Below are 22,875 nucleotides of genomic sequence, written 5' to 3'. Positions count from 1 at the left end.
CGCAATGCATCCATTGAGATCTGACCAACTGTTAAAGTTGGTTCCTATAATTTTGAGGTAGTAAAAGACTTCGTATACCTCGGCACCGCTGTAAACACAACAAACGACATCAGTTGTGAAATAAAAAGAAGAATTGTATTGGCCAACAGATGCTACTTTGCCTTAAGTAAGCTTCAAAAACAAAGCCACAACTCGTCAAACAAAAATAACGCTTTACAAAACACTGATACTACCCATGCTAATGTATGGTTCCGAAGCCTGGGTACTTGCGCAAGCAGATAAGGCAGTGCTGGGCGTGTTTGAGAGAAAAATTCTTCGAAAGATCTACGGACCGATCTGCGTTGACGGTGAATATCGACGTCGTATGAACCACGAGCTGTATCTGTTATACAACGACATCAATATAGGTAAACGTATCGAGATGCAACGATTGCGTTGGCTAGGCCATATAATAAGAATGAGCGATGATGAACCCGCTAAAAAGGCGTATAAATTCGGGCCACAAGGCGGTGCACGCAGAATCGGCAGGCCAAAGAATAGATGGCGCAAAAAATTGGATGAAGAGATGACAAGGCGCGGTATTCCAAAAACCGAACCACTAAACAGAGAGAATTGGAGATCTTTTCTTAGTTCGATCTATGGAACAAATGTTCTGTAATGGGCCTGCTATGTAAGTAAGTAAGTATTATTTACCAAGCTAAAAAAGTATGCAAAATCGGGTTCACGGACATAATAATGATTGGGAAGACATATCCACAGACATCATTAGGAAATATTTAATAGTCATTATTCTGAAAGTCGGTAAAACGGGTCCAAAAAGCTCAAACACGTTTAAATACCACCATTCCAAAAGCCAGATCATGACATATTAATCTTATTTGTGTACGTTTCTGATGTAATATAAGAAAACTAAACTGATAAACACCTAAGGCCAAACTCCTGATATCAACCCTTATAAATTTTTTGGGTCCAGTTGACGAAAAAACTGGAAAAAGTCCTCCGACGAAAGTTGGAGATTTAATAAAAATTGCGGAACCAGTACCCTTAGAGTGTAACATGCCGAACCTTAAATTTTGGTTTAACTAAGCTCATTAATAGTCCAATGAATGTCCAAAGTAGATAGACAAGTCATTAAGGAACATAACTTTGGTAATTCTCCAAGAAACCGTAGAATTTGTAATTTTTGCAATACATTTATTGGCACCTCCACTAGTGGTTAACTCTTATTTTTGATAGTATTTTTATAAATCGCAAATAAACTTTATATATTTTGACGGAATATTGTTGTGGGGACCAATAGCAAGAGAAACTACGTCCTGCCGCCATCAACACAATACTTAAATTCCCCTCGCAGAGAGCACACTTGGTCAAATATACAAGATGCGTGCTGCCAAAGTGCGAACCATATACTCGGCACCCATAAGCGCAGCCACAAGCCATGGTTATCTGACCAAACCCTCCGAGAAATCGCGAACCGCAGAAGGCTTAAAAACAAGATCAACCGAAGTAAATCTCCTACTGATAAAATAAATGCCCGAACCTTATACCGCTAGTCGGCCACCAAAGTTACATATATGGCAAGGAGAGATAGAGAAGCTTATTATAGTAGCATCGCAGAATCAGCAGAAATCGCATCATCAATGAGCAATATAAGAGATGTACATGCTGCTATTAAATAGCTGAGCGGCAAGCAATCAGACATACTCAAAGATGGAAATGGCAATGATCTCACCAACACAAAGGAGCAATTGCTACGCTGGCGTGATTTCTTCTCCGCACCGAGATCTGTCGCAGTCTCCACCGATGCACAGGGTTACGTCTGGAATGAAAATAGGCGCATGCCTAGAACAGAAATCTCCACTGCCACACCTAATTTTGCAGAAGTACTTCAAACATTATCCAAACTGAAGAACTCTAAAGCGCCGGGCCCAGATGGCATACCTGCAGAATTACTGAAATACGGTGGCGAACCCATCGCAGAAGCTCTCACGCCAATAATTAAAAGTATCTGGGAGCATGAGACTATTCCAAGTTGCTGGAAGGAGGGAGTAGTCGTAACAATGCCTAAAAAGGGAGATCTGAGACTATGCAGTAATTGCAGAGGCATCACCTTATTAAATGCGGTCAATAAAATTCTTGCGTCGATAATTCTACAACGCATTTCCCCTGCCTTGGATAACATACTAAGGAAAGAGCAAGCAGACTCCAGACCAGAGATCTTGTACTGACCACATCAACACAGTACGCATAATCATCGAGCAGTCTATCGTGGACTTTGAGCGAGCTTTCGACACAGTATCCAGACCAGCACTATGGGATGCACTGAGCTCCAAGGGAATCCCAGATAAAATTATAAGCCTCATTCGCGAATTATATACAGATGCGAAATCCAGGCGAAGAAAGCCTGCCCTTCGAACTACACTCAGGGGTGAAGCAAGGATGTGTCCTTTCGTCCACACTGTTTCTCCTACTACTGGATTGTGTACTCCAACAAACCAACATCGAGGCTCCACTGGGAATACGTTGGCCCGTAAACGACTTTTTCCATGACGTCGACTACGCTGACGACAGCTGCCTTTTTGCAAATCGCTTCTCCGATATCGAACAAAAGTTAGAGCGACTGTCACTCTTGCGAGTTATGTTGGCCTGAAGATAAATGCGAAGAAAACCAAACTAATGCAGATCGGTTCTAATAATACAGCTCAGTTATCGCTCCATGGGCAGCTCATCGAAGATGTCGACCGCTTCTGTTACCTAGGAAGCACAATCTGCAAAGACGGAGGTTCAAATGCCGATATTACCGACAGAATCAATAGATGCCTGAAACAAATCCTGCGAATTTTTTGGCCTCACTTGGTAACTAATGAACAACTTTACGTGATGGCGAACTGCAATCCAATAGAACATGAAATCCGCAGACGCAAATGGACATGGATTGGCCACATTTTGAGGAAACCTCCTAGTGAAATCTCAAGACAAGCTCTAGATTGGAACCCACAAGGCCATCGAAATCCTGGCAGGCCTCGAAATACATGGATCCGTGTTGTGAAGAAGGTATCTTCCCTGGAACCAAGCAAAAATTCTAACTGTATATGGATACTTTTTATTTTATATTTCATTTTTGTATTTTATACTTTTATTTTTTATTTTATATTTCATTATACCCTATACCACAATGTGGAAAAGGGTATAATAAGTTTGTTTTCCCAAAAATTCATGTAACGCCGCGAAATATTCGTCGTAGACCCCTCATGTGGTATACCAAACTTCATATCTCGACGAGATAAAGCGATTTAGCTATGTGTGTCCGTCCGTCCGTCCGTCTGTCCGTCCATTAAAAATTGTAATCAAGCTACAGGCCGCAATTATGGACCGATTGTCACGAAATTTAGTATGAAGGTCGGGGTTGTACCAGAATAGAACTGATTAGTTTTTGGCGATGATCGTGAAATATTAAAGGGATGAAATGGACCAAAAACAAAATTTTTGGTCGATTTTGTAGCCGCTCTGTAGGTCGCAATAATAGTTCGATCGCCGCGAAATTTTACACAAAAGTTAAGTTTATGATGGAGAAGGCGTGTGAAAAGCAACATGAATATCGGATAATATTTAGCGGGTTAAATGGACCAAAACTTTTGTGTGAAAATTGGTAAAATTTGTAATGTACAGGTTATATTTATCCATGGAGGAAAGATATTGCAAATCTATAGTGGTATAGGGTATCACATGGTCGGCCCTGTCCGACTATAGCCTGCTCTTACTTGTTTTTTTATATTTTTGTATTTTATTTTTTATTTAAATTTTATATTTTTTTTATTTTATATTTTGGACGTTCCACTGTTCTTCATTTAAATACACTTAATATCACACGGTTTAAGCAAACATTTAAATAAATGATAAATGTATTCTTACGATAAGCATTGAAATTCAGGTTCATGAAGTGCATCTCCATTAGTAGCTGTCCGTCCGTCCGTCGGTTCGTTCATTCGATGAATTATGAAAAATGGTGATGGTGATTGTCAGATACTTGATAACAATAATAACGTTCGTTGTTCGGCAGAATGGAAGCAGCAGCAACAAAAATTCGACAAGAAATAAAACAAAACGCCACTTGCATTATCTTTAAAGTATTGACGGATGACTAAATGCAAATGAAAATATTTGTTCAAAACATTTTTTTGTTTAGTTTGTTTGAGGGCATATTTTTCAAAGTGTTAAACAAAATCATAGACGAAATATGACAAACAATTTTTTTTTGACAAAAAATAAATAAAATTCCACTCATACGAACGAAAAGTTACACGGTGCTCTTGAATCAAATTTAAATGGGAGGTGCTTACTCCTGGGACATTTTCGCGTATTCTGAAACTACAATGTCATAGATGAGAAAAATCAAAAAACAAAAAAAATCGCCGGAGCGCTTTTTAAATAAATCGCGATTCAAGTTGACATTTTTAGGGGTTGTTTAGGTTTTTGCGATTTTGCTTGGAAACCGCAAGTCCCATCAAAATGGGAATAAAGAAAATGTTGTAGCTGTCAAAATTCTCAACAAGATTGACCTTAATGATATTTTCGTAGGTTTTACAACTTTTGAGATATAGAAGTTGAAATTGGTACAATTCAAATTTAATTCAATTCTGTATCGTCTCCTTATAAAACAATGTCATGACTGCAATTTCCCAACTTAAACTTGTATATCTAAAAAATAGTACAACCTAGGAAAAATTACATAAGCCAGTCTTGTAGAGAATTTTTACAGCTATAAGATTTTCTCAGGTCCCATGCCGATAAGACTTGCCGTATTTAAGCAAAATCGCGAAACCCTAACAAACAAAACCTAAAAATGTAAACTGAGCTTCTTTATCTCAAAAATTTTACAGCCTGAGAACAAGTCATAAGCGTCAATCCTGTAGAGAATATTCACAGCTACAAAATTGTCCTTAGCTCCATTTCGATTGGACTTGCGGTTTCCAAGCAAAATCGTGAAAACCTAAAAATGTGAATTTTGATTTCTTTAAAAATCCCTACAGCGATTTTTTCTTGTTTTTGGATTTTTCTCATCTATGAACATTGCTGTTTCAGAATTCACAAAAACTTCCCTGTGTAAGCGGTTTTCATTAAAACTTAGTTAAGGCGCCCCCTTCATTACATTGTTTTATAAGGGGGCGATGCAGTCAGTGCATTGTCCCAATTTGAACTTCAATATCTCAAAAATGGTAAAACCTACGAAAATAGCGTGAATGTCAATCTTGTAGAGAATTTTCATAGCTACAACATTTTCTTCAGTCTCACTTAGACAGGACTTGCGGTTTCTAAGAAAAATCGTGAAAACCTAAACAACCCCTAAAAATGTCAACTTGAATCGCGATTTATTTAAAAAGCGCTCCGGCGATTTTTTTGTTTTTTGATTTTTCTCATCTATGAACATTGTAGTTTCAGAATCCGCAAAAACTTCCCAGGTGTAAGCACCTTTCATTTAAATTTGATTCAAGAGCACCGTGTTAATATACTGGACGATCGATGGCCGTTAGAAAAATATACTTTAGTAGAAGGAATACATATTTTGTGGTGGTGTAGTCATAGTTTTCCAGGGAAATCAGACACATTTGTCATCATAATTTTTTTCTGTTGCAATTTAACTATTTGCACATACAAACGTTTCCGAAGGTCAAATACAGCGCATATTTTCACAATTTGTATTACTTTTCCATATTCATAGGAACATAATAAGCGAACAAAAAGTAACAAGACTTGACTAAAAAAAATCATTGGATTTCTGTTGTTTATTCATAAAATTGTTCGCTTTAATGATTCCGCTATTCCGCTGAATAAAGTGGTGGTAAATTTTCCTGATGAATATGAATTGTGTTTTAACATTAATTTCAAAATAAAATAAAAAAATCAACATTTAAGAATGTTCTACATTTGTGTATTTCAAAAGTCGTGATAAAATAGAGTCGACATGTGTCATGTGTTTCAGACAATTTGGAGTTGATTTAGCCATGTCCGTCCGTCTGGCTGGATGGAGCGCACAAGAACTCTCGAACTCTCGTCCAAGCTTAGTTTATGTTGGAAGATGGGTTATATCGGTCCACTCCTTCCGGTACCTCCCCCAGAAAAGTTCGGAAAATTTGTGCGCAGGATAACTCTTGAATAAATTAACCGATTGGTCCATACTTTGCACATCGTGAAATTTCTACTAGACTTAGATGATGATTCAATATGATGTCAATCGGGTACCTCCCACACAAAATTTCGGAAAAGTTCAGTTTAGGACCTGAGAAAATAGCCTGAAAGGTACAAAAACACCTATGACACCGTGCGTAGTGGTTGGAGCACAAGATAACTGTCGAACGGACCTGCCAATTCGGTCCAAAATTTGGTCTTCGTAATATTTTGTCCAAACTTAGTTTAAGATCGAAGATAAGCTATGTATATCAGGCCACTCCTTAAGATACCTCCCTCACATGAGTTCATAAATTTTTGAAAAAATTGTGCGCATCAAGGGAGATGGTAGTGACCGATTTGGTCAATCTACCAAATATCTATCAGGTTCGAATATGGACTATATTTGTCCACTCCTTCGGGTACCCCGCAACACAAAATTTTGGATAATCTTGAATCACTTTGATTTTTGTTGAAGCAATTTGCATTCGCTGCCTCAATTACGATGGTAAAAGTTTTTTTAGGGGCAAGTCCATACTTCTTGAGAAAACAGCCTGAAAGTTGTAAAAAAAAACCCTATGGCAGCACATGTAGTGGCTGAAGGCCTCGAGCAGAATACTGCGTAATATTTCTTCGAATATTAAATGAAATCCGAAGATGGTGCTTATAGGTCCACACCTTCCGGTACCTCCCCCATGCGCGATTTCTCATAGATGTAGCAACCGATTTGGTCCAAACTTTGGATCTCTAAATATTGTCGAAACTTAGATTATGTTCAAATTTGGGCGCTATCTGTCCAATCCTTGTGGTACCGCCCATACAAATGTTCCACATTTTTGTGTGGTTAAGGGTCTGTTCGAGGATTTTTTGGACATTTTTACCGAAGGTTTTTCTAGTGGCCCTGTTTACAGCGATATTATGTTTTTCATAGGCTAGTGTGATAAAAAAAGCTCTATCTATCGATATCCCCGCAAATTTTTGAGCTTTAATCCCATCCATACTTTTGTCGGTTCATACTTACTTACTTAGCTGGCCCATTACAGAACATTTGTTCCATAGACCGAACTAAGAAAAGATCTCCATTCCTCTCTGTTTTTCGCTTCGCTTTTTGGAAAAGGCGCGGCTTTTCATTTCTTCATCCACTTGTATGCTCCATCGAAGCTTAGACCAGCCGATTCTGCGTACACCGCCGTGTGGCATGTATACGCCTTTTTAGCGGGTTCATCATCGCTCATTCTTATGATATGGCCTAGCCAACGCAATCGTTGCATCTCGACATATTCATGTCTTTGTATAGCTGATATAGCTCGTGGTTCATACGACGTCGATATTCACCGTCAACGCAAATCGGCCCGTAGATCTTTCGAAGAATTTTCCTCTCAAACACACCAAGCACTGCCTCATCCGCTTGCGCAAGTACCCATGCTTCGGAGCCATACATTAGCACGGGTAGTATCAGCGCTTTTTGTATAGTGTTATTTTTGTTTGACGAGATGTGGATTTGTTTTTAAATTGCTTACTTAAACCATAGTAGCATCTGTTGGCCAATACAATTCTTCTTCTTGTTTCACAACTGATGTTGTTTGCAGTGCCGAGGTAGACGAAGTCTTTAACTACCTCAGAATTATAGGTACCAACTTTCACAGTTGGTCCGAGCTCTATGGACGCTTTGCGCGTCGACACCATCAATTTGGTCTTTTCGCCGTTTACCGCCAGACCCACTTTCGCAGATTCTGCTTCGACCTTCCTAAAGGTATCAGTTACTTCTTTTACTGATCGTCCCATGATGTCTATATCATCAGCATAAGCAAGTAAGATGTGGGTATTGGTGTAAATTGTGCCACTTCTTTTGACGTTTGCCTCTCGTATAACCTTTCCCAGCAGGATGTTTAACAGATCACACGAAAGTCTATCTCCTTGTTTGAAACCTCTTTTGGTACCAAACTCTTCGGAGAGGTTCTTTCCTATTTTAACTGACGATCGAGTATATGTTAATGTCATTCTACAAAGCCGGATGAGATTTGCAGGGATACCAAATTCAGACATTGCATGGAATACCTTTGATCGCAGGGGATCGAAGGTGATATATGTCGATCTGCATCTCTTGGGTCTTCTCCAGGATTTGCCGCAGGGTAAATATCTGGTCAATGGTGGACTTGCCAGGTCTAAAGCCACATTGGTATGGTCAAATTATTTCGTTGACCATTGGTTTTAGTCGTTCGCACAATATCCCTGTCACTATCTTATAGGCAATAGGGAGAAGACTTATGCCACTATAGTTGGAACATAAAGTCTTATCTCCTTTCGTGTGGACGGGGCACAGGATACTCAGGTTCCAATCGTCGGGTACTCGTTCTTCCTGCCAGATGGAGCTAACTAGCTGAAGAATACACCTTATTAGCGTATCGCCTCCGGTTTTGAACAGCTCGGCTGGTAAGCCATCGGCTCCTGCTGCCTTATTATTCTTCAGCCGATTTATTGCTGTCTTTACCTCATCTTGGCTGGGCGGTATACATTCAATACCATCTTCTGAGATTGGATCTATGGTATCTTCGTCGTCTTCGCTGGATACCAACAGGTTTGAAAAATGCTCTTTCCATATCCTGAGCACACTATCTGCATCAGGTACCAAATAACCTTGCTGGCCTCTACAGGAGATGCCTGTACCAAAGTCATCAGTTTAATGCTTGGTAAAATGTTCGGACTTCATTCTGGCTCCTGTACATCCCGATTTTTTCACACTCCCGTTTTTGCATTTCTCTCTTTTTCTTGCGGAAAAGACGTTTCTCTTCTCTCCTTTTCTCCCGATATCTCTCTCGTGCGATACGCGTTGCTACTGATTGTAAAGTAGCCCTATATGTCGCGTTTTCTCTTCGGTAGCAGCCCGACACTCCTGGTCATACCATGAATTCCTTTGTGGAGGTCTCTGGAATCCAAGTATGGATTTTGCGGCTGTTTGCATGGGGTGGGCAATATTTTGCCATTGTGTTGTTATGTTATCGGGACAAGGAGTGCTCGCATTAAGCAATTGGGCTAGTTGAGTGGAATATGCTGTGGCTATCTGTTGTGTTTGCAGCCTATCGATGTCCAACTTCCGCGTTGTGTCTGTTCGGGCTTTATTTGCAACGTTTAGACGGGTACGTAACGTATCTTTGCTGCAACAAGGTAGTGGTCCGAATCAATGTTTGCGCCTCGGAACGATCGTACATCCAACATGCTCGATTAATGTCTTCCATCTATCACAACATGATCAATTTGATTACTTGTTCTTTGATCTGGAGACAGCCAGGTGCCCTTATGAATATCGAGATGTTTAAATCTGGTACTGCTAACTACCATGTTTTTTGCAGCTGCAAAGTCTATCAGCCTCATACCATTGTCAGATGTTTCACTGTGGAGACTGAATTTCCCGACTGTATGGCCAAAGATATTCTCCTTTCCAATTTCGGCATTAAAATCGCCCAGAATGATTTTAATGTCATGGGCAGGGCAACGGTCATATGTTTCTTCTAAGCGCTTGTAAAATATATCTTTGGTCTGTTCGTCCTTTTCTTCAGTGCGAATAAAGCTGATGTTGAAGAATTTAGCTTTTATTAGAATTGCAGCAAGTCTTTCATTCACTGGAGTTAAGCTGGATACCAGATGTTTTAGTCTCCGACTAACTACGAATCCGCAACCAAACTCATGCTTTACGTCATGGCAGCTATAATACATACACCCAACATTTTGAAAACCCCCCTAAATACATAAGTTTTTTTTTTTTGGGAAAAAAGTATTTCAATCCACACAGGCTGAGGGTATATCTCTGCTTACTTTTTTACTTGTTTATTTTTATTTATTTTATATATTTTATTTTATATATTTTTTTATTTTATTTATTTTACTTATTTGTTTTATTTTATTTTAATTTTTATTTTATTTTAATTTTATTTTATAATATTTTATTTTTATTCATTTATTTTTATCTATTTATTTTATTTATTTATTTTATTATATTTTCTTTTCTTTTCTTTTTTTTCTTTATCTCCATTTTTGCCCCCCTTTTTAATAATCTTCCCCATTTCCCTTGCAATTATTTTTTGTGTTGCACAGTATTGTCTTCAGCAAAAACTTCTCCCTACATTACAACCCCAATTTTAATACACAATAATTACACCGACAAAATACAAGTTTGTTAGGGGGTAAAAGAGGTAACTGAACTCTGAACTTACCATTATTTGCTCCATATTTTCCCCTCATATGTTAACTTGTAAGGAATATACCTTGTAAAAGAAGATTGTAAAAAGTTGTTGCTGCTAAGGGAAAACAAACTTTTGTAATTCCTTGTCGTTCACGTTGCTCCGTTGAAATTGTACAATCGTTTTATTTTTTTAAATTAACTGAACTTTGCGGTATTAAAACTTTGTTTCCCTCATATACAAATTTACAGGTAAACACATCACCAGCAGATATTAAACATTACCGCTATTAAAATTTGCATTTTTATTACATCTGTTTTTTTCTCATCCTTAAACAAAACGATTGAAATTTATTGCAGTAGAATATTTATATTTTTTTGTTATGTTTTATATTCTCATTTCATTCCACGTTTCATTTATTCTATCACATTTTTTGCTGCTTTGTTTAAGCGGTTGACGTTGAAATGGAATTTAAAACTTTTTTTCCGCCAAATGTATTTTTCTAACGGAATTTAATTTGTGTCCAAATTGCCAGCAACACCGCCAACAATAACGACGACCACGACATTAGCACGTTTCTGGAAAACAAAAAAAAAAAACAAAAATCATAAACAAAATTTTAATAAAAAGAAATTAGATTAAAAATATTTAATTTGTTTTCTTCTCGTTATGAAAATCATCGATTAAAGAGCGTGAGGGCTTTTTGATCTGGTGTTTGCTCGCCTGGGGTGATGAAAGGCGTTAATGACATGTGGGTGTGTTGTTGGCGCCTTGCATTCATTCCCAGCATTTGAATGATTCTCATAAATTCCAAAACATTCATCAATAAAAATTATAATTTATTATACCATTTTGTAATTGAAATTCGCTTTGGAAAACACTTTATCCATCGTCTGAGATGAAGGAAAACAAAAAATTAAGTATTTAAGGTGTTTAATGGGAATTCGGAAAATTCAGAATAAAGGCAGGGATTTTATATACAAACACCTTATTTTGTTATGTAATATATCAGTTGGCAGTGGTTAAGCCTCTTACGACATACATTTCGGATTATGTTATAAATAGGTCACATATTATGAGCGTTAAGTATCAAAAATTCAGATATACTAATAGTTATAAATAGGATAATAACGGCTGCCCCGTCAAAAAAAAAAAATAATAACAGTTCCAGGGGAAAAGTTTTCTTCCCATAGCATATGAAATTGCATCCCGCCAGTCCACAATAAAGAATAGAATGTATATTAAAACAAGTAAAAAAGTATCAGTCGGCTTTTCCGACAGAGATATACCTCAGCCTGTGTATATTGAAACATTTTCCCCAAAAAAAGTATGTATTTGGGGGGTTTTAAAAATTTTGGGAGTTTGAACCGACAAAAATGTTGATTAGGATAAAAATAATCGATCTCCAGCCACTACATATGATGCCATAGGGGGTTTTTACACCCTTCGGGCTGTTTGCACAAGAAGTATGGACTTGCCCCTGAACAACTTGTACCATCGTAATTGAGGCAGCAAATGCAAGTTGCTTCAACAAAAATCAAAGTGATTCCATATCAGGTCTTAAAGTGAACTTATCCGAAGCTTTGTGTGGGAGGTACTAGATGGAGTGGACAAATATAATCTATATTTGAAACTGATCTATATCTGGTAGATATATTAGGATGGTTAAGTATGGACCAATTCGGCCACGTTCTTCAAGAGTTACCGTATGAACGATTTTTCCGAACATTTTTGAACTTTTGTGGGGGAGGTACCTGAAGGAGTGGACCGATATGGCTTATCTTCGAACTTATACTATGTTTGGACAAAATATTACTAAAGCCAAATTTTGGATCGAATCGGCAGATCGGCTCGAAAGTTATCTTGCGCTCCAACCAACCCACACGGTGTCATAGGGGTTTTTTGCAACTTTCAGGCTATTTTCTCGGGAAGTATGGACTTGCCCCTGATGAAACTTGTACCGTCGTATGAGGGGCAAAGCGAGAGATGGCCCTAAACTGAACTTTTCCGAAATTTTGTGTGGGAGGTACCCGAAGGAGTGGACCGATTGAGTCCATATTGAAATCTTATCTAAGTCAGGTACACATATCACGATGGGCAAGGTGTGGACCAAATCGGTTACTAGCTTCAAGAGTTATCGTGTGTAAAAATTTTCCGAACATTTTCGAACTTTTGTGGGGGAGGTACAGGAAGGAGTGGGCCGATATAGCCCATCTTCGAACTTAAAGTAAGTTTGGGCAAAATATTACGAGAGCCAAAATTTGAACCGAATCGGTTTGAGAGTTATCGTTTGAGACTTATCGTGCGCCCCAGCCAGCTAGACAGACAGAAACACATTTCGTCCAAACAAACTTGGGGTCTAAAACCATTATTTCGATGAGGCACATTTTGCCCGTATGAAAGTGTATATACCCTCGTTAGCATAAATGCTGAGGATATACTTACAGTGGCTTACAAATTGTATCTCCTTACTGTGTGGAAGCCTTAAGTCCTCATAATCGATCCCTCAATGTGACTTCAGACTCGAAAAACCTATCATCGATCGTTGGCAGCAAACACAGGTATCTACACCAAAACAAAAACGCGAAAGAGAATTAATTAAAAACTCAGCCCTTCTTTTATTACAAGACTACCACTTGTAAGGGGTTTTTGGAACATTTGGGCCATTATAACGAGAAGTATGGAGAATAAAATTATAGCCTAACAAAGACCACAAAAACTGATGGGTGAGAGGCAAATGTATTGGAATGACACTAAATATTGAGACATTTAGGAGCCCATATAATCGGAACTAATGGAGGAGATACCTTAGAAAAACGGAACGACTGGAACTTTTAGAGTCATTCCCTTCGATATCAACTACTCATTTTGGGTCATTATGGAAGGAAGCACCACAAAAAATTCTTTCGTAGTACTCCGAATTACAAGGACTATCTTCGATGAAAGTACCAAAACAATCCGCGAGCAGCCAGTAGCCATTTTAGTTAGTCACCGTAGATTTTTAAGAGTTTTTGAACCATGGACTTGCCTGCGAAAAACATTATATTGTTGCAAATAGGACTACAAGGAGAATATTCCATTAACATTTTAAAAGCCCACATTTTAGAATTTTTGTGAGGGATGTAGGTAGCCGAAAGTGTTGTCCGATATAAATCATCTAGGAACTTGATGTACATTTGGACATATATCAAGCTTTTTGTAGAAAATTAACTTATGTTGAAACTGAGGTATGGGGTATTGTAACTCGCGATCAGTTTTACTATACCGTAACTTTTGACCGCATTTCGGTAAAATAAACTGTTTTAGCCCGATTCACCGAGGGGTTTTTTAAAATAATAATTTGTGCGGAAGCTGTGGTCTTACTAATGTAAAAAAATCGGAAAAAATCGTTGAAACAAACGAGTTTCATTATGTTATTTTCCAATTAGTGGTTTTACAACACAATGTAGAGCTTAATGCTCAAAGGAGATCTTAAAGAGTACAGTTCAGAGTTGAAGTTTCTAACGTATGATTTTTTAATATATCCACTGTATCTACCTCAAACGGATGCTGACATTTTGAAACCTGAAACATGGGGTTTTTTGAATTTTTGCTCTAATCGGGACGCGCAGCTGGATTTCCCTAAAAGGTTATTATTTGATTGTAGTACTCGCGATTTCGCATTTTTTAATGTATAACATGAGGGTGTAGCACTCAAAGGATCACAGTAAGCTGCGCCCAAACACGAAATTTTTGTGCGTAAATTTTTCTCAAAAACCATTTTTTTTTGGTTTAAAATTTACAAACGTCATTCGATTTCCGTGGAAACCCGCGTAAATTTAGTTTTTTTACGTTCTGAATCTAACAAGCCACGACGCGTAAAAATTCACCCACTAGATCGGCGGATATGATACCCCTCAAATTTCGAAAATTTGCAAAAAATTATTTTGAAAATATCGCATATTAAAACGCGTTTTGGATGTGTCAGTTCTACTTAAATAAATAGATCGATACGCGTGTTTAAACTGCGCGAAAACAGATATTTTAAAACTCTCGTAAATCCAGAGATATAATCGATTTTTTCTAAAAATTGAGTGCGATGCTACATCCACGGTTCTTGATGGATCGCATTGATTTCCGCATGAACTTCGCGGAAATTATGACAATTTTACTGGATTTTGCACCCTAATATGCAGCAGATGCTACATCGTGGCCGCCAAATAGAATTTGACAAACTGTACATCAAAAAAGAGGGATTGATTCGCTGTGTTGGAAAATCGGATGCGCATCATGTCATTTTCATAATTACGCGGTTTATATGCGTCTCAAATGTTGTAATATGCAATATAACATTATTTTAATGTTATGCCACAATTGAAATTCCTTGTGATTTAATATAAGGTTCTAATAATATTATCGAATAGGAAAACTATAAGCGAAAAATTTGTTACAACGGAATATTAGCATTATTGCGTGAAATTTTGACGAAAATGCCGAAGGACTCAAACATTTTTTCTCCAACTTTTCTTATAAAACCATAAAAAAATAAAATTAGAATAATATGATTTTAATTTTTTTCCTAATATTTTCTTCGTATTTTTGCAAATAACATGAATACTATAGCTCCAACCTTCACAACTTAGGTTTCATTTTATTCCTCAAAATGTCTGGATGCCGTTATAATTTTTTTATATATATTTTTCGTAAGTATGAGCGCTGTTGTTTCAAAAATATGTTTGTAAATACGTGAAATTATTTAACAAATATGCTTTTTCGCGAATCCGTAGAGACTTTGCGATTATTTTTTGCATCATCGCAAAGGTTACGAATTTAGTTAACGATAATAGGATATAACAGCTAACTATATTAATCTGCGATTTTTTTTAAGAATTTTTTCTAATTATCATAATTAAAACGGTCATATCTTTTGCGCGCAACAATCAAAGTTAGTAACGAAAACAGATTTGGAATGCTGCTTTTTTTCTTAATCTATGCACCAAAAATCATTGATGTAGTATCAAACAATTTTTTTGATTTTTTTTGAAATGGAAAAGACAATTTTAGACATTTTTCCTGATATATGCTCCCACAACATCCCCGAAGGGACAAGGAAGACTTCTATCACATCAATGAGAGCACGCCGATTCATATTGGCTCAATTATACTTTTTATCGCCGAGTCCAATGGCTGAAATACACTGCACCATGTTTGGAAGTTTCGGTCAACTGTTGTGTTAATGCACTGGTAAAATTTTTCCAAATTAACCTGGTCTACAGGTGCCCTGAGAAGACACCATGTTGAAGTCCTTAGGTCGGCATTGTGACAAATTTGCATAATCTTGCACTGCGAGACGCTAACATTTGCATACCACATTGGCGCTACATATTTTATTACAGACCGGCCCATGGCTTTGTAAGAGGTCAACAAGCTGTCTTTGACAAACCCCTAGCGCTGTCAGCTAGCGACATGAGGACCTTGTTCCTAGTTCTGATCTTGTCGTAAATAAGTGTGGATGTCAGCATGGTTTAAAAGACCTCGGTGCAGGCATTCCGGGATATATTGCCGCACACGTGGGGAAAAAATACGCGAACACAGACATATAATTTTTAAAGTCAAGGCATCCGGTCAAAGCTTCCTTCGAGTCAATCCGGCGCATAGAACTGGCGGCCGTGATATTGACTGTTTCTTCTATAGTTCTCTTTGTCAATTGTAATTAATTTTAAGGGCATTCATCAAATGGTCCGACACTACATACTACTATATACTTTAGGTTTACCCTTTTTTTAAGAAAAACCTGTACTATTTAATTCAGGCATAGTAAATTTTCCCAGCTCAAATACTCATTTGCGACCCTATAAAGTAAATATATATATTCTTGATCAGGATCTATTCGATCTAGCCATGTCCGTCTGTTGTAATCGCCTTCACAACGCTGGAACGCTACATTTTTGTACCCGAGTAACTTTTTACAAAAGCAGGTCAAGTCCTATACAATGGTACCTTCCGATTTTAGTTATTTTGGTGATTTTTGCTACGTTTTTTGATTGAACTACCCGTAGTTTTATGTGTGAACCTCCCAGCAGTCAAGAAAATTCTCCACCAAGAATTTTGAACATAATTCTATGTTTCGGCCCCCATACAGCCGTATCTCCCAATTTTAGGTATTCTGAGGATTTTATCTTATTTTTTTTTAACAAATTATCTGTAACTTGGCATTAAACGCAGATAAATATATGTTAGAAATATGTTTGGATCCAAACAAATATCTTTGGGACTGGTTGCAAACAAATAAATTTTTTGATCCAAACATAATTTGTTTGGGTCCAAACAAATATATGTTTGCAACATTTTGTAACATATCTCAATTTTATTTGTTTGGGTGCCAACATATTTTTTATGTTAGAACTTATTTTTTATGGGTGGAGAGAGGATTTTTGTCAAACAGGGCTCTCGTGGCTGCGGAATGCTGTTTTATAATAAAGAGCTGTGTGTATGGTGTAATAAAAGTTGCTGAAGCGAAGACAGGAGTGTAAACAAGTTTGTTTTTTGGTGGTGTGTATGCGGCCAAACACGTGTGTTTTGTGCTTTGTTGTTGTTAACCAATGCAGCAAGCGAAGAGGAAAGGAAAAAATATGGTATGAGTTATGTTGTTATTTTTTCTTCAGTTTCCTAAATACAATCGTTGAGTAAAAACCGTAAAGTGAGCGGATAAATCAGTGTTTTGTGTTTTCTTAAAGAAATTGTGCTTTTTGGTAAATTAATGTCCAATACATTTTATAATTGGAAATTTTATAATTGAATCAAAAAGGTGAATGGAAATATTGTATTGGACAAGGCAGAAATCGCATTTAATATTGGTACTTATCTCAATACATTTTTCATATACATATGTATATTTGAAATATGGGTGTACCTATTTATTACATTATATAATCATTTGATCCCAGATGCCGATTTCCCGCTGATGATTTCAACTTTGAGGAAAATGTGTTTTATTTCACAACTTGTTTCTATATATTTTTTATACCCTCAGCATTTATGCTAACAAGGGTATACGGGCAAAATGTGCCTCATCGAAATAATGGTTTTAGACCCCAAGTATGTTTAGACGAAATGTGTTTAAGACAATTTGGAGTTGATTTAGCCATGTCTGTCCGTCTGTCTGTCTGGCTGGCTGGAGCGGACGATAACTCTCGAACGGATAGTTTGTCCAAACTTAGTTTAAGTTCGAAGATGGGTTATATAAGTTCAGTTTAGGACCTGTTCACGCATAGCTTTGATTTTTGTTGTAGCAACTTGTATTTACTGCCCCCATATAACGTATAAGTTTCATCAGGGGCAAGACCATACTTTCTGACAAAATACCCTGAAAGGTACAAAAAAACCCTATGACACCGTGTGTAGTGGTTGGAGCGCAAGATAACTCTCAAACTGATCTGCCGATTCGGTCCACAATTTGGTCTTCTTAATATTTTGTGCAAACTTAGTTTAAGTTCGAAGATAAGCCATATCGGTCCACCCCTTCAGGTACCTCCCCACAAAAGTTCAATAATGTTCGGAAAAATTCTGCGCACGATAACTCTTAATGGGAGAGACCGATTTGATCCATTCTGTAAACACCCTAAATATCTAGCAGATATAGATTAGGTTCGGATATGGTCTATATTTGTCCACTCTTTCGGGTACCTCCCACACAAAGTATCGAATAAATTCACTTTAAGACCTGCTCCCGAATCACTTTGATTTTTGTTGGAGCAACTTGCAATCGCTGCCTCAAATACGACAGAAAAAGTATTTGCAAGGGCAAGTCCATACTTCTTAAAAAAACAGTGGCTGGAGAGCACGATAACTATCGAACTGATCAATCGATTTGGTTTAAAACTTTGCCTTCATCATATTTTCTCCAAACTTAGTTTCAGTTCGAAGATGGGAAATACCGGGCTACAACTTCCGATACTTCTTCTATACGTTCAGGGGGTCCATGACAGTAACGAAGTGCGGATAAATGGCTTTTATGGGTTTCGGGATATGAGAACAATATCTTCCATCTTTATTGACACGATATTAAAGACCCCACTCTAGAGGAATGGGGCTAATACCAAAGGTTTACGTAACGAATGGGCAGGGATCTGAAGCATTCGCCCATATTTATGGGTAACATGCTGCTATATTTGACTCCTATGTATATCAAATCACTCTTTGAAGTCTCTATACTACAAATCCATGGAGTACTTGCGAAAAAATTCGACAGAAAGTTAAATAGAGGCCTATTTTATGCCAAAATTACACGAAAGCGGTACCACGGGTCCAATGGGGTGAAATATCACCGGATTACACTAAAACACTCGTTGATTTACTGTTTGGAGGCTAGAATGTAATAAAAGTAAATTCAAAAGCCAAAATATTCCTTCATTTTGTTAAAGACATAAAAAAATTCTTGCGTTTGGTAAAAGTGTAAACTTTATTTTGACACGTCAAATTTTGGGTTATTTTGGTAATCTTCATTTATTTGCTAATGAAACGTTGGAAGGGTCTAATATTTTCTGGATTTTAATTCACCACCAAATACTTAAAAAAGTTGCATTTATATGTTATACGTATATCTCTATGTCGGTGCAATAATGCAATCAAAAAAATGTTGAGAAGTGGAAACTTTATTTTGACGCTCACTGTATGTGTTTCAATTCACACAGGCTCAGGGTATATCTCTGTTGGCGAAGCCGACTGATACTTTCTTACTTGTTTACTTGTCTAAGTTTAATTACACATTTTTTATTTGAGTGAACGGCAATAGAAGCCTTTACCCTTTATCAAGTACATACTCGTATTGTTTGTTCTACTAAAGCAAAATTGAAAAGCAAAATGTAAATTATTCATACAATAGTTGGCCGTTGTTCTGTAAATACTGCCACAATTTGCATGATGAAGTGCACAACTATTGATTTAACCCAAAAATCGTTGGAGCAATCCTCTCATTACATTCAAGGAAATCTAGGTTGCCAATAAGGCGACACACAAATACAAACACGAAGATGTGTACATATGAACAGTGGAACTTCGGTTTATGTGAAGACATCGAATTATAAATGGCGGTAAAGTAATGACAACACAAAACAGAGGGATAACTTTGCTTCATTCTTTTACCGTCCCATCATTGCACAAAAACATTCTGCTCATATGAATGCCCGAATCACTTTATTTGAGAATCACTACCAAAAGGTTCCACTGTTACATTACATGCTATAATCCAAAAAAACTTTTATTACACTTTTAACTAGAAAACAACGATTCTTCATTTTTAAAGAATATTTTCACTTTCAATTTACCGTTCAAAGTGGGAAAAAACTCCACATTCGACCTTGTCTATAAAATTTACTCACGGATTCTACAGAACAAAAAAAACAAAAACACCAACAAATGGAAATAAAATGAAGAAAAAAACTGAATGGATTATTTAATTATTAAATGCGGCTTTATTACAAAATAGCAGAAAAACAACACAAAAGCAACAACAACAGCAACAATAAAACCGAACAATGTTTTTAAGCATTCATTTCGAACCCATTTCGAATTGTATGTAGCCGTCACACAATGATGAACGAACGAAGTCCTCAGCATAGCAGAGCAGTAACAGCAGTAACAGCAGCAAACAAACAACACGTTGTATATTTGATGGTTGGCAAAAGATGGGGAGGTGGAGCAATAGTACACATGCAGTCTCTTGTTTTCTTTTTTGTGTAGAAAATGAGGAGCAAAAGCAAACATGAAAAAACAACAAAACGGAATCCATGATAATAAACATGACCGACCGACCGACCAACAACGAACATCATCACCAAATTTGTTTGTTCATGACGATAATGATGTTGTTGTAGGCGACCGAAAAGTATCTGCAGAATGCAACAATTGCAAATGGAATGTTTTTTCCGTTCTCTGCAGGAGGAGGGGGATTTTTCTGTGGTTCGGGATGTTTAATATTTTTTTTTTTGTTTTTTGTTCAGGGCGGAAGAGGAAAACAAGTGAAAGAACAACAAAGCCACTTGACTGTGGGCCATTGCATTTTCTATTCAAATAATTGTATCAAATTTTCAAAAGAAAGATACAATTAAAAATCAACAAAACAAAAAAAAAACTGTTCAACTATTTCAGCAAAACAATATTAATGGATGAAACGCATGGCTGCCGCACACTGGGTTAAATTAAGCAGCGAACAAAGGAAATCATAATATTAAGAAAATCTGTGAAAACAATTCATAAAATATTTTTTAGGCTGTTGTGCTTATTGGTGAGCTGTTGTTTATTGAAGTTAGTTTGGCTTCAGATCAAATAAAAACAATATTTATTTTATTGTTTATTTATATTGTTACTAGCAGAATCCGGTGCACGTTGCTGGCCCGACGTAATGAGTTTTAATGACAACTTTTTATGGACTATATGCTTGACAATTCAAAAATAGGTCTTTTCTACTACTCTTCTTCGGGCCATTGTCAAACCGAGCAGAATTTTAAATTTATCAACAGATTTTGTATATAACCTTTCTTTTCCCTTACGGTCTTCTTCGGATTTATCGCCCATTGATGTTGTTTAGGATTTAAGATTTATTATCCTAAAACGATCTAATTATAGAAGTTAAAAAATGATTGAGTCGAATTCTCCCGCTTTTTGAGACTAATATGTTTTAGTTTTTGATGGCTGATGGACAGTTGAACCTCACTATTTAAGGAAATTTGTAAATACATCGTTTTTCGTGATTGGGGGCGCAACCACTGTTGTCTGGAAAATTAATTTGCAAGCCGATGCTTGCAAAACAATAGGACCCCGAAATTCGTCTACAAATATATAGCATTTTGGACGACGGGACATTCCTAAACATTTTGTGAAAATTGCATGAAATTAGGTTCAGCAGTTTTGGAAAAATAATACATTGAAAACAGTGGGTGTGGTCATCAGTTTCAAGATATAACATATTTAAAAAAGTGGGTGTGGTCCGGTATTTTGGCTCCAAATACATATGTACCTACTCTAGGCCGGGGCGATTTGAAAACCTTAATGGGCCCTTCGCGATTCTGATTCCTGGGATTGAACTGAGCAAACTAGTCTACTGGACCATATGTCTACGATGAAAATCGAGCCTCCCGATTTTGACTTTAAGTTTTTTATCTACGTTATTTTGACATCTTCGCATATAACAGCCAAACCATTGAGATTTTCGAGCCAAAGCAAAGACAAAAATTGTAGCCAAGACAGAAATTAGGAACTCTCTAATACATAGCAAAAGCATTGGAACGTTTTTTCAGACAGTTTTGGTCTTGGCTGTTATATGCGAAGATGTCAAAATAACGTAGATAAAAAACTTAAAGTCAAAATAGGGAGGCTCGATTTTCATCGTAGACATATGGTCCAGTAGACTTTTTTGCTCAGTTCAATCCCTATTAAGGTTTTTTTCCTTCCACACAAATCGCCCCGGCCTAACCTACACACACACAACTCCATTTCCTCCCAAAGTTTGTGCGGAAACCGATATTATCATAAGTTTGGCTTATACATATACATAAAATATACATAACGACGGCAGACATTGAGCTTTTGCTGTTGTATATTTGATAGAAATCGGTTTTTGCTGAAAATTTAAAAAAGTGGGCGTGGTAAATTTTTTTCCATAAAAACGGCATTTGATTTTTATTCTTAAAAATATGTTTTTTTTAAATATGCGTCTTATTTTCACCGGAGCCATCCCTGTACATTCCCTGAAAATTTCAGGAAAATCGGTTCAGTAGTTTTGTAGATGTAACATATTTTAAAAAGTGGGAGTGTTCAAGTCTTTTGGTCATCAAAAAGTAGTTTAGGTCGGAGACACAACCACAATTGTCTCGCAAATTAATTTCTACGCCAATATTAAAAAATAGAGTTTTTTTTTTAAAGAAATAGGGTATAGGGGAAGTACTCCGCACCCTCCGAAATTCAACAAAATTTGTAGCTTATTTTAACCGGGGGCCATCCCTGTAAATTCCCTGACAATTTCAGAAAAATCGGTTCAGTAGTTTTTGTAGAAAAGATAAAACTTGAAAATTGAAAAAGTGGGCGAAGTCAAATGTTCTTTGCATAAGCACCTAAGTCAGGTTATGGCGAACATTTCACAAAATGAATTATCCAAAATCGATAGAGCCGTTCTCAAGTGATGCCATTACCAACGATCGACATTTGATTTTTATTTATAAAGATTTATATTTTTATTTGCAATATTTCAACTACCATCGACAGTCATCTTTAGCGATATTTTGAAACGATTTGTAGCCACATTTGTAAGCCGTTTCGGCTGTAATTTTACATTGACTACTTAGAAGGTATAAACCCTTTGTACCAAAAATTATCAATAAAGGACAAAGTTTTAGTTTAGACCCCCTACAATGGTATTATCATTGTGGAAATTCGGGTGAAAATAATTCTGATGATTAGAGTGGTTTTAAAAAATCGATGTTGGATTTTTTATGCGGCAACCTCCTAAAATGTTTAGTCATGTTAAAAATTAAGATTGCCAAAGTTTGAGCTCAAT

General features: G+C 36.9%; 1 protein-coding gene across 3 annotated transcripts in view; it reads right to left on the bottom strand.

Moving 5' to 3' along the window:
* Ac13E (Adenylyl cyclase 13E) overlaps window positions 1-22,875 on the bottom strand; it is a 429,881-nt gene that overhangs the window by 381,316 nt on the left and 25,690 nt on the right. For all 3 annotated transcript variants that reach the window (XM_073976991.1, XM_073976990.1, XM_073976989.1), the window contains one exon: window positions 10,377-10,921. The gene's annotated coding sequence lies outside the window, so the exon portion shown is untranslated. The remainder of the gene's footprint in view (window positions 1-10,376; window positions 10,922-22,875) is intronic.

This window comes from Musca autumnalis, unplaced genomic scaffold (genome assembly GCF_047663935.1).
Source record: "Musca autumnalis isolate F117 unplaced genomic scaffold, ASM4766393v1 scaffold_3, whole genome shotgun sequence".
Lineage (NCBI taxonomy): Eukaryota > Metazoa > Arthropoda > Insecta > Diptera > Muscidae > Musca > Musca autumnalis.
The sequence above is the reverse complement of the archived record's forward strand: the minus strand, read 5'-3'. Positions and strand labels throughout refer to the sequence as shown.